Below are 22,028 nucleotides of genomic sequence, written 5' to 3'. Positions count from 1 at the left end.
GAAATCGGGATGCTGGGGAAGGGTGCCGCCCTCTACGGGTGGCACCCCTGTGCGACCGCACTGGCCGAACACCCCTAGAGCTGGCCCTGAAGGTGCCCATCCACTTGCAGATCTGTAAACAACTGCATGATTGCGACATTGTAACCATGCAGTCGTTTGTCAGTCTGTGATGAGCCTGCAGTGAATGAGCAGTCGTTCAGTGAAGGGTCATCAATCATCTGCAAATATGCTGAACCTGACGATATCGTCAGGAGGTCCAGCATGTTTACACAATGATAGATGTCTAAATGACCAGCCGGCACGCGCATTGCTGGTCGTTAAAAGGTGCCCATACATCTGCGATGGATCACCGCGATGCAGGGCTGCGATTGTAAATATCCGATCGCCATTGGAAATCTCCGATCACCCACCATCGATGTTCTGCGATCTGGCAACGGTGGTGTTAAATGTCAATTGACAATTGCGATAATTTTTTTATCGTGATCATCAAATCGCCGAAATCCAACATGTTGGATTTCTGCTATCCTGCGATGCCGGGTTGCAGCATCGCGGGATCGCGGCAATCCATCACAGATGAATGGGGCCCATTAGACATTTTTGCAAACGATTTGCAAACAATTGAATGATCGTTATCGTTCTATCGCTCAACTTAATCATCTAGTGGATGGGCACCTTAACGGTGCTTTGAGCCAGAGCTATTGGAACCTCTGCTCTAGATTATTGTTCTGATGCTAGAGTCTGGGAAGATGAAGATGATCTGGAAAAGTAAATTTGAAGAAGAGGTTTACAGTTGTAGAAAGTCGTGTAAAATTGTATCAAAGTCAAATGGACCATATATAATATATCAGTTTTATTTTATTTTTTATATGAATAATAACCAATAAAGCAGATATCTAGAGTCTACATACAGCACATTTGCTATATGCTGATTCTGTGTCTCTGGTGCAGTACTTGTTCTCTCCTTTCTCAGTTGAAACAGTACAGACATGTTGGTCACCTTTTCCCAGAAAGTGTGATCCTGAAATTGTCTTTGATTTCCTAATATTATTTATGCAAGCAATGAGCTACACAATGGCTTTTAAATCACTTGGCTGTCAAGGTTAGTTTTGGAATATACCCAAGACAAGAGAGTATTGGAATCGCCTTAGGTTCACAGCTAGTGATATCTGAAAACACACAAAAAAACTGACATTAATATTTATCAAAATTGATTGCAGAAAACACAGTAGGAGTCTTTTCCCTTTGTTGCAGCTGTGTAAATGGCTCAGTTGATTTCAGGGAAGGTTATAGTGTACCTGGCTTTTCAGTGGGGCAGCACTTGGTGAGGATATTCCTGCAGAGATTAGATTCATGAACGACGACTAGAGCAAATCAGCAGCTGTTAGCAGGAGGGGGCAGTTTGGGCTGGTGGCATGAAAGCTGTAGCCCCCTATAGTTTGTCTCCAGCTTGCAGGAGAAGCATGTTTCCCATTTCTTCCATGTTATTCAAAATTCACACTAGATCTGAGGACTCTGAAGTAAAAGGGAGATGAGATCCGGGTAAAGCTGCATTTTTCTGTGCAGGATACAAGATAGTAGACTGGGCTGATCTCAGAGGGATTACAGTCTGCACTGAGACACAAGCAGTGAAGCTTTGGAGAACTCAGAGAGAAGAGAAATGACACCATTCAGAGGAAGGATGAGGAGACAGGTGTAATGAATGGATGACTGGCTCACTTTCTGAGTGTCTGCAGGTAGGTCCCCTTTTTCCTGGAAATACAGAGTTTTATTTCCCATAGGCAGAGTGCACACAATGAGCTAACAGCAGCTGGATGGTGCATCACTCCTGGCAATGTGTGGGGGGCATACTGCAGGGCACAGCGTTCTATAATGACTAGTCTAATATCAGCAGTCTCACCTGTATGCCAAAATAAATAGTAGTAACAATGTGCTATAGTCTGAGTTACAGCGCTCAGCCTCTCCTTTCACCCATCTGCAGTCACGTCTCACGGTTCATTCTCTGTCACAGTCACCTCCTGTAAAGTTTTGCTTTCTTTTTTTTCTCCTATTCATGGTTATGGAATGCAGACAATTGTTCATTTGTTTTTCTAGTTTCCCTTGAATATGATATATATATATATATATATATATATATATATATACATATATATATATGTTATAGTGTACTTCTATAGGAGGGGTGATCTCCTGACACTAGCCACTGGTGGGTGTACGATTGACCAGTTCAGTTTTCGCGAATGGTTTGGAATGCGCTCTTTATTAAACTGGCATTAAAGGGCCACATGAATAGTTCAACTCACTTGCAGAGGCATGTACTGTAGCCTTGCTACTTTGTGTTGCACGATCATTGTTTACTGTATCACTTGTATTATGTCAAGAATAAAGGTGTTCAGATTGCATTAATGTGTGGGAGATATTAGGGACCATATACTGTGTGAGTCTGTGTACTGTATGAATGAATATATATATATATTTATATATATATATATATTACACAAATATATATATAAATATGGTATGTTATTGTGCTTTCAAGTTTATTTGATCAGTACAACTTCAAAGTGCCTACAATATTGCTTACTGCCTGCCCGTATACACTGGAGTTATTGTTGTTATAACTGCGTGCGCTGCAATGTGTAATTGTGGTAACAGTCATACATTGCACCAGGTACAGAAAAGGGGGAGACACTGTGACAGGTGATTGGATAAGGAGAGCACAATGAGAAATACCTTTTCAGAAAAGCACTTTGTAAATCCCTGGTAAACATGTCAGCATGTCACATTGTATAGAATAGAAAAAAAGCTCTCTGAATGCCTATTTCTTAGTATTCAAACCTTTATATAGTAGAAGATATATGGTTAGAATATCAGTCTAGATCTTAAGGATGATCTATGGCTCACAGTTAACTTTGAGCTGGAACTAATGTAGTTCTCTTTCTCTCTGGACCACAGTAAATAAGCACAGGAATGCCATTCCTTTCTAATTAAAATGCTCTTTTCTCATTTTATTAATGGAATATACCTGCCTGCCAATGTCAGCATGGCACAGCAGCATCAGCAGAGGGAGTCAAACGCCTTGTCTCTGTTCTGGCTGTAGGTAACAGGAGTCATTCTGCGGATATTAGCATGGATTGCAGTCATCCGGACAGATCATTGCTTTAGAGAAATGGTTATTTCCTAATGACTTGATGCTATTTGGCATCGGATGGGGCAGCTTTCTTTTCAAGTCATTACATGAGTATAGAGTATCTCATAGAAAGCATACCAATAGATAAGTCATACATTCATCTGTGCCCATAAAATATGATCATCTTGAAAAATGTCAAAATAGCACAGAGTAGATAGTAAGCTCCTTAGGGTAGGGGTCTGCAGCATGAGAATAGATGTCATTATACTGAAATCACACAACATATATAGAAATACATTATGACTGTAAATACTGATACTGTATGTAGTGTTCTGAAAACCAGTAACAGACTAAACCAGTGTGTGTGTGTATAGATGGATGGATGGATGGATGGATGGATAGATAGATAGATAGATAGATAGATAGATAGATAGATAGATAGATAGATAGATAGATTGATTCTGTAGTCCCTGTATCAATTGCATGGACAGATTAGTGCATAGTTGCTGTTTCAGGGTAAGTTGACTAAGTCTTAAAAAAAAATTCTTACATTACTAGATTTTTACATTTCCATTTCTAAAAAAACATTTCCTTTGATAATGTGCATATATGTACAATTCATCAATTTGTTCTGAGAGATTAGCTGTCTTCACAATTGTAGATAGATAAGGGATAAACCGGGTAAATTAGGACATGATGCAAAAGAGCATTTACTGTCAGCGTACCTTGCAACTAAGGAGCCTATATATGAAATAGCTATTTAGTTTTCTGAGTAAAAGCATTTTTATAGACACTGATTGCAGATATAAAAATCATGCAGCCATTGAGGGATACTGGCAGTGGTAGCAGTGTTGCCACTGATAACTCTTTCATGCATAGGATGAAGTGAGAAAAATATATCTATCTATCTATCTATCTATCTGTCTGTCTGTCTGTCTGTCTGTCTGTCTGTCTGTCTGTCTGTCTGATATCTATCTATCTAATTTCTATCTATCTATCTATCTATCTATCTATCTATCTATCTATCTATCTATCTATCTATCTATCATCTATCTATCTATCTATCTATTTATCTATCCATCTCATATTTATCTATCTATCTCATATCTATCTATCTATCTATCTATCTATCTCATATATTTCTTTCTTTCTGTCTTTCTTTCTTTCTTTCTATCTATCTATCTATCTATACCACTGACAGCGGCATTCGGTAATAAATCGTATCACAGGCACAGGTAAATAAATGCCAACGTTTCAATACGTTTATTGTACCCTGAAGAAGATACAATAATAGTATCAAAACATTGGCATTTATTACCTGCGCCTGTGATACGATTTATTACTGAGTGCTGCTGTCAGTGGTGTATATGTTTGGACCTGCCTGTGGGAAGGCTTTATTGTGGAGTTGTATGGGAGTGCCGCCCGACCGGTTCTCGTTCTCTCTCTATATATATATATATATATATTATCCAAAGTTCCCTTTTCAAAGAACAAGGCGGCATATCGGTCATTGGTATTGTTTTTTTTGAGAAAGACACCCCACAGTTGTATGCCTCATCCAGAGTGCCAGACATATTGGAGTATATATATATATATATATATATATATATATCAGTTCAGCAATGACCCGGCACTCACTGGATAACCAATGCGGAGTTCTTGCTCAGGTGCCCTCCTTACAGGGAACGGCGTCCCCTCAATATACTTACATCAAATGCGGCACTTAGGTGAAGAAAAAAAGCTGTGCTGTCATTTTATTTTATCATCGTCTCATCAACGTTTCGGGGCCACATGCCCCTTCATCAGGATGACATAGATACAGAATAATAGTGAATAATAAACTTATATAACTCACCCCACCGGACGTGTGCATTGCTCCCCCATCCTCTGTGCCGGCCCAGGTCCCGAAAGTCCGGCGGACGCACGTGTAGGTATTCACGGTGTGTGGCTGGCACACTTGTGACACAGTCAGGCGCCTAGGATGACGGAACAAGCAGGTTCCCAATTAATCACCATGGCAACACTATACAAAAATATACTGTACATGTAAATGGGTGTAAAAATATCATAAACGTCCTAGATCACATAAAAAAACACAAACTAAACATATTTCCTCAAAAATACATGTGCTAGTGCTCAACAAATATGTGTAAAAAATGATAAATAATATATAGAAATGATAAAAAAATGTGTTGAACGTATAATGCAAAATAAATACAAGTTAAATACCTGTTGTTAACACACCTTGTGTGTGTTAACATATGACGTGTTTAACATAATCTGACCACTAAATGGCTTAATGTGACCACAAGTGCAGTTGTTAATCCATAATGACACATTGTAACAAAAATGTGTCATACTAGCATGTGTACAAAATGTGAATAGTGTAGTGTGTCATGTGAGAAGAACCCTAAACTATAACTACAACAACATATAAATTAGTAAAATGTCACTAGATTACAATAAAATCATTCATAAGTGTGTTGCTAGAGACCCAAAACTGTTAGGTTTGTTATTATCTGATGAAAAATCACCTACTAATTGCTTAGAAATTTATAAAAGCACTAAATGCTACATGATTTGCAGAATGTGCTAAGGACTAATACTAATTTATTAAACTAACGTCTATATGTCTTGAATGCTACCTGCCAAATATTGAAACATCTCTTAAAGCAAGCACTATAAGCCTTATATTACTATATTGACTCACCAATGGTACCAAACCACCCAAATAGTTTATAGCCTAATACTAGAAGCTTGGACATGCACCATGAATGGGGCAACACCAAGAGGAAAATGAACATGAGCTGTACTTACAAATGGTAATGCAGACCCAAAGATTCGTTGAGTCCATGTGGGGCTAACGTATTTAAACAAAAGATCCAAGAAGTTTCAAGTTTCAATAGTTTTCTCGATCTATTACCTCCTCTCATGGATACAGGAACATGGTCTATAACCCTATATCGAATTGTGGCAATACTGTGCTTTAATTGGGCAAAATGTCTTGCGACCGATTGGTCACTACCACCCGTAGACGGCGCTGCTCTAATAGCGGCCCTATGCTGCGCCATTATCTCCTTAAACTGGCGTTCTGTCTTGCCCACATAGTGTAAACCACATGGGCAACACAGAACATATACGACAAATCGTGAACTACATGTCAATGGCCAGTTAATGCTAAATTTTCTACCTGACTATGGGTGATAAACATGGATGCATACTTGCATGTAGCTACATGTAGTGCAACCCAGACACTTGAAGCATCCGTTTTTTCTGCTCAAAAAGTTTTTGGATGCTGGTGCTTTAAAGGATGTGATATCCATTTTTATGACAAAATCCCTGATGTTTCGGCTACGGAAGTAGCTGGCCATAACCTTGGTGTCATGCAACAGAGATATTTCAGGATTGGTGGCAACCATGGGCAACAATTTTTTAACATAGGGTGACAGATGCCGACATTTGACATTATATTCACTAATCCATGGTACTTCCTGTTTAAAATTTCTTTTGTCCTTAGACAATAACAGTGACTCTCTACTCTTGCTGAGGGCCTTCTTCTTAGCCTTCTGTAAAATTTTGATGGGATATCCCCGATTCAAAAATGTATTTGTCATTACGTCAGGTTGTTTAATAGTCTACTCCATATTATGCGTGATCCTGCATACCCTTATGAATTGTGAATTGGACAGCCCAAATACCATTGATCATGGGTGGAAACTGTCATATCTTAACAGAGTATTCCTGTCAGTGGGCTTGACAAACAGGTAAGTGTGCAATTGAGAGCCCTCAATTTTAATGTTGATATCAAGAAAATTAATTTCACTACAGCTATGATGAACTGTCAATTTTGTGGGACTAGAGGAAGTGTTTTGTGCCATAAAGAGATCTAATAATATCGTGACATCACCTTTCCAAAATATCAGCAAATCATCAATATATCGATTGTATAACAAAATACATTCTGATATAGCTGGATCTTCAAAAAAAGGCTTTTCTCAGTTACCCACATGTAGGAGTTAGCAAAAGACGGGGCTTCTGCAGAACCCATAGCACACCCCGTCTTTTGTCTATACTAAGCTCCATCAAATAAAAAGTAATTATGACTAAGTGTGAATTCCAATAGAGAAAGACAAAAACTTATATTAGGGCCCTCATACTTGGGGTTATTAACCACCAAGTGTTCTATTGCCTTAATCCCTGCACAGTGTGGAATACATGTTTATAAACTTGTCACATTGAGTGTGACCATAACAATATCATCAGGTATTGCACCCATGGAGAACAACCGTCTCAAGAGAGTAGTAGAATCTTTTAAATAAGTAAAAGGCTGGAGATAGGTATCGACAAATACCGCTATAGATTCACACAGAGACCCCCTGGTTGAGATGATGTGTCTGCCAGGAGGCCTTTGTGGATTTTATGTATTTTGGGTATCACATAAAACAGGTACAATGGGAAAATCTGTAGTTAACTTCTTACCAACAGCTTCTGAAATGCTACCCTCCATTACTGCCTGTTGCAATAAATCATCTAAACATGTTTTATTTTCACTAGTGGGATCACTACATAAACAACAATATATTTCATTATCACTGAGTAACCTGCAACATTCTTCTCTATACTCAAAGGTGTCCATTACCACAATGGATTCCCCCTTGTCGGCACCTCTGATGACAATGTCTTGTCTCAAACTCAAAGATTTGAGTGCTGATAATTCTTCTTTTGACATATTTAGTGCAGATTAAGGTGTTTGTACATCTGTCGGAAGAGATTCCATCATTCTGTGGAATGTCCTAATGGACTCATTGGACGAAACTGGGTCAAAAGATGATCTGGATCCAATTTCTATAAAGATGATGGCAAAACAGAACCTGTTTGAAGTGTTTTGTTCTTACTAATATGCTCTTTTAGCTTGAGGGTTCTCAAAAACTTATAGTTATCAATTTTCCATTTGAACTCATCAAGCTCTTTGGTAGGGATGAACTCATGTCTCAACAGCAGTTAGGGGGACAGAGGACAGATTGAAAATTAGATCCTCCTCCCTCTCGGAAGTCTCCCTATGTTTCTACCTCCGCCTTTCACCCCCCTTCTTGTAGGTTTTCTTCTTGTAGGTTTTTTCTTTGTGTGGTCATGCCTGCCACGGTACCAACACCTAAAGGGGGCTCTTGTTGTTGTGATGGCCTCTGATTGTAGTGAACCTCATCATATCACTAGCTGAAGTGCTGGAAACATTTTTGAAAACCCTCTGAGTGTGCTGTGAATAGGATCAACCTGGCTTCTAAGAATTGGTGCTAGAGCCCAACCAGGGGTATACCATGTGGAACTCATAGTCCTGTTGTACTTTGACCAATTTCTGTTTTTTGAATTTCAATAGATCAGCTTTATATTGATCCATCTGCTTTTTTATTTTCTCATGCCAGTCCATAGTAGGATCTGTCGACAGTGGTTAGATGTTCTGCCTCCAATCCACTAATTTTCTCTTTCACGGCGTTGCAGTCACATGTGGATTCTTCAATAATTAGCGAGATCAAATCCATGGAGCATTTGTTTAGGATTGAGATCCATCACCTACAGAAGGGGATACTGTATCTCCCAATAGTGGGAGTATTATGTATATGTAGACCCCTGGGAATTTGTTTTGCTCTATAATAATCTGAGAGCGTGCGACTATGTAATGCAAAATCTAGCTCACCCTTTTTTAGCTTGAGTAGTTCCTTATACATGTCCTCAATGGTGGTGTCTATGGGAGCATCAAAAATCGGGTCCTTATGTACAATTCCTTCCGCTTCAGCATCTGAGAAGCTAAATGTGTCATACTGTATGTGTCGCATTGTAGCAAGTATGAAACAATCTCTGTTGGGTCCGGTGCAACTGCCATGTTATTGATTCAGCAGGACACTCAATGGAAATGGTACCAGTACACTTGATGAAAAAATAAAAAAAGAGAATAAACTGTGACAAAAATATATATATGAGGCCGTAGGAAATAAATCTGGACAACTTCCATAGTTACTTTGGAAAGGATTATGAAAAAATTCCTTTTGGTTCTATAATCATTAATCTGTTATTAGGTGCATTTACAAGTGAAATATAACAACACTAGTTTAGTAATACTACAATTAATATTGTTAATAATAATAATAATAATAATAATAATAATAATAATAGCTTCTTGTAAACACAGTAGATTACAAAAATTTGCAAAGTGTAATTTTTTTTAACAAACTTTTATTTTCTGTTCTGTTTTGTTAATATGTAAGAGTGTAAGAGCATACAGTTGTGCACCAACAACATTGGGGCGCATGTAGTTACTTTTCTCTGTATGTCTGCCATGAAAGCCTCATAAAGCAGTTCACTAATATCAGTAATATGTGTGTCAGTTTTGCTACTTTATACCAAAAATTTACATTTATAGGAGGTAAAGGTTGGAAATAGTCTGTATCTTTATTCCAGGCAGCAATGCAAGAAACAATGACCTGATTCAGTGTTACATGCAAACCAAATGGTTTGCATACAACACCGATTGTGAAAGACCTGTGCATGCGTAGAATCTGTACTGCGCAAGTGCAGGTCCTTCTCTGCAAGATCGCTCGCAGTTCATCCAAGCCGCAGCCTGTCAAATTGATTGACAGGCTGTGGCTGTTTGAATGCGGAGTCAACCTTCGTTCAAGAAAATCAAGGCATGCTTTTTCTGGGAGTGCTGAGGCCACGGTCTGCGTCTTCTGACGAAAAACTTCCTGACCTTGACTATGGAGCTGCTGGGGGCAATCTGAGTAACTTGAGGGTTACTCAGATTGCCGATCGTCTTGCAGAATATCCAATGCTGCATCTTAGAATGCAGCACTCGGATATGCGATGCAGTGTCTATTTACACCAGACGCCTAACTGTGCATGCGCATAACTCTGAGAATATGGAGCTGGTGCATTTTCACAGTGATTTCCCTATTGCACAAGTACATACCTCTGGGAAAATGGCAGCCTGTACACACAAGAAATGTATATTGGGTGGGCGCAGGGTGTGCGTTGTGGGACCCAATGGACCCAGGGACAGTGTGCACCACACACCCAGCACCCATTATATATATGTTACTGGATGCATGGGCACTACAACATTCCCACATCATGCTGTGAGGAAATTGTTACCACTATTCTCTGTGTGATAGTAACATTTAGAATCTCAGATGGGGTTCAAATGGCACAAGTCCTTCCTGTTTAAAACAAAAGTCGTAGAATGAATTAAATACTTTGTGCTGCTGATAACACTGTATTATCTGATTGGCAACAAGTTCATGTGAAAACTGAATACTCATGTATGTACAGTAAAGAAAAAAACATTACCAAGATCATTGCACATACAGAAACATTGCTGGCAAATTGTATAAAGCTTACAGCAATACTAATATAGAATATAGCCCATGTCCTAGACACCACTATTGCAGATTTATTGCAATGACCATGATGTGCTATTCCGAATGGGCAGCAACCTCACAAGTTTTTCCTAGCACTCCATAGAGGCATGCAGGACATTTTATGATGTTCACGGTACCGTATATATTGCGGATATGTGTGCAGCCGATAATCTATGTAATGTGCAACGGTGTCACTCTGATCTGTATCTGCCTCCACTAGTCTATGCAGACCTCAAGTCTTTTGTGGCAATTTAATGCAGATCTAAGATCTCAGTTGGTATAAAATGCAGAACCCAGATTTCTACTGCTTCTTCCCTCTACCCAGATATCTATGTCACTCTGACATCCCCTTCTTTTCTGCACACCCTCCCAAGTACTGTATGCACTTAAGGAATTCTCCCAACTCCCTGAAACAGTGCTGAAAAAAGCAGTCTTGCACCCCAGGATGACTACACCCCCTGCACATCTGATGTCACACAGAGGAGAATGGACCAGCTGGGCATGTCCTAAGGACTTGCTGGGCAGATCTCCGGTGGATGTCCACTCTTTAGTGTGCCTTTCTAGAGATCCTACAAGTGGCGGGACCACTCGAACATCTCTAGTTACCTCCCTGCCTTTAAACACCTAACTGTGTGAGTATAAGTATAATCAGGGCAGGGGCATCTTTAGAGAGGAGGGGGCCCATGTGCATCCCCCATCATGGGCCCCCTCCTCTCACCCCGGCGGCCGGCAGCCAACTTATGCGGCTGGCCGGCCACTGCACAATCAGCAGACTCTGGGCACTAGAGTGTGCATGCGCAGATCGCTGGGTTTAGGCTGCGGAGAAGGGGGGGTTAGGTTTAGGCACTTAGAGGGGGAAGGTTAGGGTTAGGCAGCCCTAAGGGAGGGTTAGGGGGTAGAATTAGGTTAGTTAGTACCTACCTTAGGACGATCGGGATTTCCTCCTGTGTCGGGCAGCCGCTGTCTGTCGGGATTTCAACCGTTATTAATGTGGAAGCTAGTAAAAGACCTAGGTAAAAAAAAAACACACATCTGTGCACAAACACAGCTGTTTAGCAGATCTTTTTTACTAATACTATATATGTTCCATTATCATGAAAACAGTCGTATACGAGTAAACAATTCAGTAATGTTATTTATGATTTGGAGATCTATTGTAATACTGTTTCTCCAGCTGTGACTGCAGTACAGGGGTAACCACATAAGTTAAAACTCATAAGACTAATCAGGGGCGTAGAGAGCCTCAGTAAAGAGGGGGTGTGGCCTAATTTCAGAAGGCGAGGCCATGCCCCAGTGAAAAAAAAAGTGTTTTGCAGCGCCGCGAAGCCCGGCGCAAAGCCAGTGGGGGGCGTGATCAGTGTGATCGCTCCCCCCTTCAGGCATAGGAGATTGCTGTGGCTGCTACTTAGCAGCCGCAAGCAATCTCCCGCTGCAGCCCAGCACACGCTGTGTGCTGGGCTGCTGCAGAGGGAGGGGGGGGCGGCGCCAGACCAGGGCCCCCGCCGGGCCCCTCTGGAAGCCCGGGCCCGGGTAAACTGTACCCGCTCCCCTCCCTCTCGGCGCCCCTGAGACTAATAGATACCAGAATAGAGGTAAACAGCCTGTGGTTCCCCAGCTGTTGCAATGTACTGTGCCTTCCCTTCCCAAAATCAAGCTGTCCAGGAGTGTACTATATATTGTAATTTGATGGTATATAGAGCTTTTCATGACACTGTCATTATCAGTTAACTAGAAAAACAAGATGGAATATTGATAATTCATCAACAGCTGGAGGACTGCAGGAGCCCAATTTTCAATTAATTATCCTTGCTTTCCTTTGGTATTAATGTGACCAAACCTATTAATAAACCAGCAGGATTATACAAGCAAATCTAAAATCATGCCTTGTCACCTTATTAAATTTAGAAGGACTTCCCAAGATTGTTTTTCTCCCGGATAAGAATGATGTTTGTATTAGCACTATAATATATTTTTGGAATATACAAGTTATTTTCGTGACTATGTTATCCAAAATAATATTTTTCAGCAGCATGACGTTGACATGGAGGCCATCCAATTATCCGCGATGTGTGTCAACAGTGTTTTACTGCGGCATTAAGGGCTCACTGGGGAAATGCTGTAGTAGGGGCCCATGCTTAAGGGGTGTAGGGGGTGTGGCAGCCACCAAAGTTGCTTAGCTAATCATTAGCAAATCTTGATGTAGTTTCTATAGAAGCAACCAAGTACTAATGTTTATCAGTGGTCCTACTCTACAAGGTAACTGACCCTCTAATAGAGTAACAATGTACAATTCAGTGCACAGTCTATAGCATGACATCTAGAGGAGGGGGTGGTGAGGCCCACCGAGGATTTTACCTGTACCCCTGTGGGCCAGTCCGACCCTGTGTGTCAACTGTGCATATTACAGATGATTATAGGAGAGCAATATCCCTCATTTTGTGTGCACTCCTATGGCATAAGCGACACTGTGCCTGCGGTGTTCATCTGTTACTGGCATTACCACACAGTTCCAATGACACGTCACAAATTATTCAATTGCCCAATTCATGTTGGGATTTACTTTAAGATAAGTAGTTCCTCATCTACAATCTGATATTTTTAAGGGAAGATTAGTAAACTCCCCTGTGTTATGATGTAACAACATACTTCCCTTTGGGTGGGAATACCCTTTAAAATGTTAAGAGGGGTAATTTTACTACACAAAGAATGAAATGTAGTCAGACTAGTACCAAGAATGATGTACTGAATGAATGATGCACTGAATGAATGATGCACTGCCACTTATTTCGTGTCCCGACAGTTTTACCTGCCCTCTGCTCATTTTCACATAGCAACAGCTGCCGGGAAGCAGTCAGGAAGCCGACAGACGCAATACCGAACGCCGGCTTCCCGACTGTCTAATCCCGGCAAGGTACAAATTACAGGCGTCGAAATCCTGTCATTTTACCTATGCCGGGAGCACGACGCCCGGCATCCCGATCGAAGGTAAGCCGGACGCTGGGCACGGACAGCTGCGGGGGGGAGGGTTAGGTTTAGGGCTCCTGAGGTACACATCACCAGACAAAGTGGCACTAATATTACCAGTCATCCAGGCATCATCTCCCTTTGGGTCCTATTTATTTCAACCTGAATTTTTAATGTGGATGTTATAAATTATTTTTGCTTAAATTTGCAACATGAATATTTACATTTTTTATGTAAATTGCCGGGACACAGGCTCTGATAGGAACCCAGCCCGGGAATTTATCACTCTGCTTCCGGGTTATGGTCCTCTGCACATACTGCAGTGATGTGCGGTCAGGTGGGGCAGGTTAGCAGAGCCTTTCCTGTCATACTTAGGTAAACTCCACAGTTTTTACTATAAAAATTATAAGAACATTTTAAGAAAATATTATAGATATGTTTGTATTATTCTAATAATTTTTATAGTCAAAACTCTGGAGTAAATAGTGTATGGCAGATGAGGCACTGCCTCCCCTGTCTACTTTTTCCGCACATCCCTGATCAAAACACACTAAATTTCCAGCACTATATGCTGCTGCACCTTTGTATAATTCCCTCGGGTTCATGTAAGTATCTGTAAGTCTGGCTCTGATACTAGCAAGGGCCTCCCCTGCCATTTACCTCACTGCATGTCACTGACGTATTGTGCATGCATAGCTGTTGGGCAGCGCATGAGTCATAGGAGGGCCGATGGAGAGGGATCTGGGGGTTCCATCTCAGAAAGAATCCAGTAGATTCAGTAGCCAATAAGCTACTATAGGCTAACTCCACCTTCAGATTCTATGCAAAGCATTCCAGAGCTTGGTAAATCTGGCAGCATAGCAGGTCCCATGGAAAACTTGTGGTTACCTCCCCCAGAGCTAGGGAGGGACCTGAATCCTTAAAAAATCAGAAAAAAATTGTCTACAAACTCATCTGTGGAGCACATCTGTATATCTTTCTGAATCACGTGGCCATTTGACAAATATCAAAATATAACTTTTAATAAATAAAATAATAATGACCGAGTACCATTGGTACATAACAAAACTGGATACACATGAATGAAAAAGGAACATTAATCTAATTGACAAATATATGACAAAACAAGCCCTTTCAGGCGAAACGCGCGTCACTCATTAATGTGTATCTCTAGTCAGTAACAGGTGATTAGACAGCATAGACTAGCTGTATCTCATTTTAAATATGGCATAATAACAGCACAAACTAGCTGTATCCTATTCAAAACATAATATTGCCATTTTTCTTTATTCTTTGGCACATACTGCACTGTTCAATGCACCGAATTATTGATATTCTGAAAGTATAAAATTTAGGTGTTTATAACTAACTATTCTTTATTAGTGTATCTTTTCCATATTGATTAGTTATAATCTCACATCAGTACTTCTCTCATCAGGTGTCCTATGCTTTGGTATGACACTTGAAAGCAGAAAGGATCATCTGAGCAACATATCACTCATTTCTTTCTTTCAAGAGGGTTTACCGTCCTTCCATGTCACACTTCTCACCTATGGTTATTAAAAACAAGTGAGTAGTGGTAGAACTGGTGGTAACGGTCCTTTTCCCTCACTATCCTTACACTTTAAACCATATGAAATTTTCTTTAAGAAAATTCATTTAATAAATTTATCACAACTATATTTTTCTGATTGATTGAAAACTAACTCAGAAAATTGGTCTTCCCTCGTGCGTCCTATACATCAGCAAGACGCCCAGGGGTGAGAATACATATCTGAGCAATGTATCAATTACTCTGTTGTTTCTAAGGATTATTACGTGCAGAAGGCTTAGCAGTTTTCCCATAGATGGCCTTAGGCCAGGTGGGATACAGCAGAGCTGCCTACACTATATCTTTTTTCCTGACTTTTCTGATATTTCTTCTCACATGTATGTTTGTATTTTATGATACCAACTAACTCTCTATTTATTACACCATTCGGTGTTTTGATATGATAAATATCTTTTTCTATATTTCGCCTTGTATTAATGTAGCACAACTTCATTTTAGATAGAGCTGCAGTAAGTGATTTATTGATTGATGTACCACATTATATCGGTACTTTCATCACCATCCCTTGATGTTTTTCGTCTGTGTTTGTCTTTGTTTTGTCATATATTTGTCAATTAGATTAATGTTCCTTTTTCATTCATGTGTACCCAGTTTTGTTATGTACCAATGGTACTCGGTCATTATTATTTGATTTATTAAAAGTTATGTTTTAACATTCATATTTATCTTAAAAGAGTGCTCACCACACAGAGTTTTTTCTCTTTCCCCTTTCTTTAGCAATCATATCAACTCTAGTGAGCACCACCACCACCTTAGTGCATTCCTTTTTTAAGGATTAGTCACATTATTATAGGAACAGTGGTTATTTATGTGTATATATATATATATATATATATGTTATTTTTTTCATTTTGTCTGTGCGATGATATCCCCTCCCCTCTTTTCCTTTTAGTTATTCATTTGACAAATATATAATGAAACAATGACTGTTCTATGATGTGTTAGTAGATTGGGATTTATATACACTTCAAGTATTAAATAAATGGTTAAGAAGGTCTGAATCTATATATGATGTACTATGATGAAACGGCCGTGGCTGTTTTCCACGCCAACTTTCGTCGTGCTTTGTAATCACTCATTCATTCGCACACAGATATACAAATATTGCATATCAAATTAATCAGTGCAGTCTCAGTTTGTCGCATCCGATTGTGACTAAGGCGCATTTTCGGGTGAAAAAGACACTACATCAATCGGCGCAGCTCGCGCTATGCGTCTATCGATCATGGCGTATTGAGGATATGTGTATGAGGACACATCTGTATTATCAATTAAAAATGTTGTTTGGTGACAGGTTGCTATACTTTATTTAAAAGGAAGGCATTCTCTAAAATACATCATTGCAATGCAACATAGATTAAGGCTAGAGTACAGCTCAGCACCCGGTTATCTACTGTAATGTCGTATAGCATCAAAGCCAATAATGTGTGGCTCATGCTATTATTATTATTATTAATATACATTATTTGTATTGTGCCTACATATTAAGCAGTATTACATTCATGTCAGTCCCTAGCCCAGTGGAGGTTACAGTATAATTTCTCTACTCCACAATACACAGACATCAGCAAAAATCAATGAATTAACTTTCTGGTATGTTTTTGAAGTGTGGGAGGAAACACATCGAAACAAGGGGAATACATACAAACGCCAGTCAGACATTGCCCTGGTTAAAATTGATGCCATGGCCCTAATGCTGTGAAGTAGCAATGCTAACCACTGTGTCACATTGCCTCTATTCATAAAAAATTGTATTATCTTTTAAGCATGTAATTGTTTAACTTCCACAGAAAATGATCACATACTCCTTTATGTGTTTGGCACAACAGGCTATGTAAATATTGCAACTTTGTTTTAGGAGTTTAATTAAAATAAATCTAATCAATTTCACACATCAACCTCTGTATACAGATGCTACTGGCTGCGTAATTAAAGATCATAAACTGTTGAGAAACCAAAGACCAGGCATGATAAATGTGATGGCAGCTCTCCAAATATCAAGCTACCATTGTTTAGATGATACAGATTCTAATTAATGGGAACATTTATGTTGCATTTGCCATGAATCGTAATGAAGCTCTGTTTATCTGTGGGATTCCACGCTGGTCCATTTGTCAATAGAGGGCTTACACATAGCGCTGCTATTAAGGTAAATTAGAAGCCTGGCTTATTTTATGAATAACTTAACTTTTGTCTGTTCGCACAGATGACTTAGTGTTTGCAATGCATAGGCTTACCTCAGTGACAAGAAACCTTCAAACTGTTTTATTTCAGCACTTAAACTGATGAGATGTCACCTTGCTGGAACTATTTTTGTCATACTGCCTATGAAAACACAAATGTACAAATGCCTTTACTAAAAAAAGAACTTTTGAATTTAAAATGTTGATTAGTGTTCTTTTTTCTCGTCAGCTGTTAGGTGACATTTTTGTTCATTTATTTTGACATTCCTGCTCTGTGAGTCTTATTTACAGCTGAGCAAGCATTTGGCCTGATTCAGAGATGGCCACAATGGGAATGTTTACGCAGTTAATTAAATAATTATCGTGGTCTGTGTATACATTGGAGTCGCACTGCGCATGCATCAAGTTTCAGTTCGACGTCTCTTGCAGTGAGGATGTATACGCTAAGTGATTGACAACCAGGGACCATTCGTGGTCGCAACAGATGAGGCAACTCAAACGCAGGAGTGTTGCGACCATTTTCGGGACTGCGACTGCAATCCCGTATGCAGTCAAAATGACTCTAGCATCTGAGATCCCATGGCCATTCTGCGCGACCGTATGGTTTCTCAAAAGGATGATTATCGACTGATCTGTGACCATCTTTGTATGGAGTCACTTCGATTTGCGAAGCAGCCGGAGGGACGTCTCAATACAAATCCCGGCGGCTGTGACATTTGTATATCTTCACAGAGACGTTGCATACAAATTCGCAGCTGCAGTGGTATTAGCGTACTCCTCTCCCCACCACTTCTCATACCTTGCATAGTAAAAGTAGTTGCATGATACGGTCTTATCAGTCGTATACTGGTGCTCTGTAGCATATGTGCTTATATTCAGTGAATGACTCCTCTACCTGCTGCTTCTACAACGAATGTGCAGGGAGGTAAAGAGGGATGGTAGAGTGTTATGAAGGGAGAGTGTACGGGGACATTGAGGAATTGATGATGGAGATTATAACGGGCTGGGGTTGATGGAGATAATGATGTGGATTAAAAAAGTTAGATAATGAAGGGCTGTGGTTCGGGGTGATGCTAAGCTGACTGTAACTCAGGTCAAATACTCAGCTTGCCATCACCACTGTAGATAATAGTCAAACTCTTCCTCCATGACCATCATGTAAAACAGAGAGCATCAGTGACCACCATATAATACAGAGAGCATCAGTGACCATCATGCTATACAGGGAGCATCAGTGACCACCATATAATACAAAAAGTTTAAATTATAATACAGAGAACATCAGTGACCATCATGTTATACAAAGAGCATCAATGACTGCCATACAGTATTATACAAAGAGCATCAGTGATCACTATATAATACAGAGAACATCAGTGACCATAATGTTATACAGAGAGCATCAGTGACTGCCATGGAATATAAAGAGCACCTGTGACCACCATATAATAATACAGAGAACATCAGTGACAGCCATATTATACAGAGGAGTGTAATTGCCATATAATACAGAGAGCATCAGTGATTGCCATATAATAAGAGGAGTGTGAGCACCTTACAGTACTGAGTATTTCTGATCACCTTACACTATCATTCTTCCAACAATAATTAACTCCTCCTCAAAATCATTAACTACTTCAGCTTCATGATAACAAACCCAATTCGCCTTTAAAATAATTACCTTCATAATCCCCATTATTAAGTAGCCCCAACATCATCATATAGTTAAACACCCATTACATCCCTCATCTCATAAAAAAACCTACATCTTAATTAGCCCCATTAAAGCATTATCTCCTGCCCCCCTTATTCTTACTACTACTACTACTACTACTACTACTACTACTACTACTACTACTACTACCATAAGCTGGGGAATACAGAACTGGTGCCCATGGGCCTAGCTGGTTGGAACTATGGTGGGGGGGCCTCCACACTGCGGGCTCCCTGTATGGCTCCATCAGCCCAGTCTGGCAAAGACCAGTGCAGGTTACCCCAAAATCACGCAAGACCACACATCAATTTTCTCCTGATTGTGGTAAGCGTGTTCCAAATTTATTTTAAACTGCCTTTTTTTGGTAAAGACTATTGACACTGCTATTTTGTAGGAAACATTTCAGTACAGTACAGTATATCTGAAAACATAGCAGATGCTAAAAAGCCATAAAGATTGTTGCCTGTATTATTATGTGTCCTGAATTATAAGATGTAATGTATGCCATTAAGTCATAAAACCTTGTTCTGATGCACAGGCAAAAATTAAATCATTTGGTCATAGTTTCCAAATATTTAGTAACATTTACAGAAAATATGTTTTAATATTTTTAGTATGAGGTTATTTTAAATAACAATGTAATCAATAATTTAATCAGGTGGGCACAATATTCTTCCCCAACCTCCAAACACTTAAATAAAACAGATACACTATACTTGGGAGCTAACACTCCTTTTTTTCTCCATCCTGCAGCCTTCTGCCTCTGCTTTCCTGGTGGGTGGTGTGTGTGCATTCTTCACTTGCACCTGGCGTCGATGCTCCCTTAAATCTGTTTCTTGGTTCTAGCTCAGTCTTGATCACCATAAATCCTTGTGAATGAACTGGCAAGTAAGCACCTGTAGGTTGAATAACAATACAGTCGGGTATAGCACATACATTGGAGTGTGAGGTATGCAGGGTCATTTAATAAAATAATGTGTGTCAGTTCATCTATTCCTCCTAATGGGAATTAAAGAAGGAGTGCTGTCTACATCCAGCTTACTCCAGCAAGTCCTAGGGGCAAATTTATTATAAAATATGAAAAGAACCAATATTTAGAATCCTTATTGCCGCATATTGCAGAAATAAGGATTTTTTATTTGTTTAAATGTATTCATAAAAATCGCATCCGCAATCACATTACTTCTACCTATGTGGCTACTATGCAGGACTGTCCTATTGCATCCAATGGGCTAACGCTATCTAAAGATAGCGTTAGCCCATTCAGGCAACACATTGTTAAATACATCCCCACAGAAAATTAAGAGGACAGTATAATAGTACATTGAAAAAACATTTAATTCTGCACTTATACAGTCAGGTGCATTGGGACATTGACAGAATTTTCATATTTTGGCCTCTATTCACCACCAAAATGACTTTGAAATTAAACAAACAAGATGTGCTTTAACTGCAGACTTTCAGATTTAATTTGAGGGTAATTACATCCAAATCAGGTGAACGGTGTAGGAATTACAATGGTTTCTATATGTGCATCCCACTTTTTAAGGGGCCAAAAGTAATGGGACAAACTAAACAATCCTAAATCTAACTTTCACTTTTTAATACTTTGTTACAAATCCTTTGCAGGCAATTACAACCTGAAGTCTGGAACGCATAGACATCACCAGACGCTGGGTTTCATCCCTGGTGATGCTCTGCCAGGCCTCTACTGCAAATGTCTTCAGTTCCTGCATGTTATTGGTGCATTTTCCCTTCAGTTTTGTCTTCATCAAGTGAAATGCATGCTCAATCGGATTCAGGTCAGGGGATTGACATGGCCATTGCATAGCATTCCACTTTTTAGCCTTAAAAAACTCTTTGGTTGCTTTTGCAGTATGCTTCGGGTCATTGTCCATCTGCACTGTGAAGCGCCGTCCAATGAGTTCTGAAGCATGACTGAATATGAGCATATAATATTGCCCGAAACACTTCAGAATTCATTCTGCTGCTTTTGTCAGCAGTCACATCATCAATAAATACAAGGGAACCAGTTCCATTGGCAGCCATACATGTCCTCACCATGACACTACCACCACCATGCTTAACTGATGATGTGGTATGTTTTGGATCATGAGCAGTAGCTTTCCTTCTCCATATTCTACTCTTCCCATCACTCTGGTACAAGTTGATCTTTGTCTCATCTGTCCCTAGGATGTTGTTCCAGAACTGTAATGGCTTTTTTAGATGTTGTTTGGCAAACTCTAATCTGGTCTTCCTGTTTTTGTGGCTCACCAATGGTTTACATCTTGTGGTGAACCCTCTATATTCACTCTTGTGAAGTCTTCTCTTGATTGTTGACTTTGACACATATACACCTACCTCCTGGAGAGTGTTCCTGATTTTGGCCAACTGTTGTGAAGGGGTTTTTCTTCACCAGGGAAATGATTCTTCTGTCATCCATCACAGTTGTTTTCCGTGGTCTTCCGGGTCTTTTGGTGTTGCTGAACTCTCAGGTGCATTCTTTCTTTTTAAGAATGTTCCAAACAGTTGATTTGGCCACATCTAATGTTTTTGCTATCTCTCTGATGGGTTTGTTTTGATTTTTCAGCCTAATGATGGCTTGCTTCACTGATAGTGACAGCTCTTTTGATCTCATATTGAGAGTCGACAGCAACTGATTCCAAATGCAAATGTCACACCTAGAATCAACTCCAGACCTTTAACCTGCTTAATTGATAATGAGATAACGAGGGAATAGCCCACATCTGTCCATGAAATAGCTTTTGAGTTGATAGTCCCATTACTTTTGGCCCCTTAAAAAGTGGAAGGCACATATAGAAACTGTTGCAATTCCTACACCGTTCACCTGATTTGGATGTAATTACCCTCAATTTAAATCTGAAAGTCTACAGTTAAAGCACATCTTGTTTGTTTCATTTCAAAGACATTGTGGTGGTGAATGGAGGCCAAAATATGAAAATTCTGTCAATGTCCCAATATTTATGCACCTGACTGTACATGTGTAAACAATAGTTTC

This window comes from Taudactylus pleione, unplaced genomic scaffold (assembly GCF_031769625.1).
Source record: "Taudactylus pleione unplaced genomic scaffold, aTauple2 ptg000039l, whole genome shotgun sequence".
Taxonomy (NCBI): domain Eukaryota; kingdom Metazoa; phylum Chordata; class Amphibia; order Anura; family Myobatrachidae; genus Taudactylus; species Taudactylus pleione.
Note: the sequence above shows the minus strand (reverse complement) of the source record.